Source organism: Myotis lucifugus, unplaced genomic scaffold (genome assembly GCF_000147115.1).
Source record: "Myotis lucifugus unplaced genomic scaffold, Myoluc2.0 scaffold_426, whole genome shotgun sequence".
NCBI lineage: Eukaryota > Metazoa > Chordata > Mammalia > Chiroptera > Vespertilionidae > Myotis > Myotis lucifugus.
The window spans coordinates 731,704-733,480 of record NW_005871474.1 but is presented as its reverse complement, the minus strand read 5'-3'; positions in this window follow the sequence as shown (position 1 = coordinate 733,480).

The window sequence follows — 1,777 nt, the reverse complement described above, 5'->3', positions numbered from 1 at the left end:
GGGGCTCAGCGGCAGCTCGCCAGACAGACGTCACACTCTCGTGAGCCTGGGACTTACATTCGGACATGGAAGCCAAGGCTTTAGGCAGCCAGAGAGTCATGCTGCCGTGGGCAAGTCCGAGCAGCAACATCCAACTCTGATGTTCATCAGAGACTCCCTGAGGCTTGGCCAAAACCGGAGGCTGAGCTGGAGAGAGTAACACCCCACTGACATTCCTTCCCTCCACCACCCACTCCGCTCCTGTAGCACAGACTTTCTCTCCTTTTCCTCTTTAAGGCTCATTCATCCCATGAATAGTCTCGATTTTAAGTCCCTATTATGTGCCAGGCATAGCACAGGGACATAGGAGTGACCTAACCAAACATTCAATCACTCCCTAATCATTTAATTACAGTATCTGTGCTCCAAGGGAGTACAGGAGCTGTAAGAACACGTGACAGGGAGCTCTGACCTAGACTGGGGCTTGGGGAAGTTTCCTGGAGGAAGTGACCTTTGAGCAGAGAACTGAAACACCAGGGGGAGGTCCACATTCCAGGCAATGACAACACCACGTGTGAAGGCAAAACGGAACAGCTTATTCAGGGCCTGGAAGGCCAGATGGACCACGACAAAGAGCCACAAGCAAAGTAGCTCCAGATGCGGCTGGTAAGGCAGATAGGACAGCCCATACAAGCTGATTACAGCTCATAACACCTAATCAAGTCATTATTTACCCACAGGCTTTAAGCCAGGGGTTCTCAACCTGTGGGTCGAGACCCCTTTGGTAGTCGAACGACCCTTTCACAGGGGTCGCCTAAGACCATCCTGCATATCAGATATTTACATTATGATTCATAACAGTAGAAACATTACAGTTATGAAGTAGCAATGAAAATAATTTTATGGTTGGGTCACAACATGAGGAACTGTATTTAAAGGGCCAGAAGGTTGAGAACCACTGCTTTAAGCGCTGCCAAAATGCCAATGACCTTGCCTACCTCTCCACAGTAGCCCCCCCTCCACCCCCTGGTCTTTGTCACATCCCCGACTCCCATGAACCTGCTCCTTGACCTCTGAGCTCTTGGCCCATGGATCTCAAACTTCGGGTGAATCAGAATCCTCTGGAATGCAAAAGGAAAACAGAGTCCCAGGCTCTCCCTGCCCAGATTCCAATTCAGTAGTCCCAGGAAGAATCCATGAAATCGGGATTTTGAATTAGCACACATTGTGAGAAACAATGCCTTTTTTCTTTTAGCTTTGTATGTTTTTAAGGAAATAAAAACATGTGGATGGTTTTTTTTTTATTTCAAATAGTAAATGGTGAAAAGAAGGCATCCTCCTGCCTCTGATTCCAGTCTCCCATTTCTCATTCCCAGAGGTAACCACTATCCCAGTTCTTTGATTACTCTTCCAAAGATATTATTCAAACTCAGTCATACATACATGACTATACATTTCCTCCTTATTTTAAATACAGATAGTAGCATACTATGAACACTCTTCTACACCTTTTTTCCTTTAGTAATGTAGCTAAGAGAGCATTCCCTTAACAATACACAGAGATCTACCTCATTCTTTTATTTATTTATTTTGAATTTTTAAAAATATATTTTATTGATTTTTTACAGAGAGGAAGGGAGAGAGAGTTAGGAACATCGATGAGAGAGAAACATCGATCAGCCTCCTGCACACCCCCCACTGGGGATGTGCCTGCAACCAAGGCACATGCCCTTGACCAGAATCGAACCTGGGACCCTTCAGTCCGCAGCCGATGCTCTATCCACTGAGCCAAACCGGT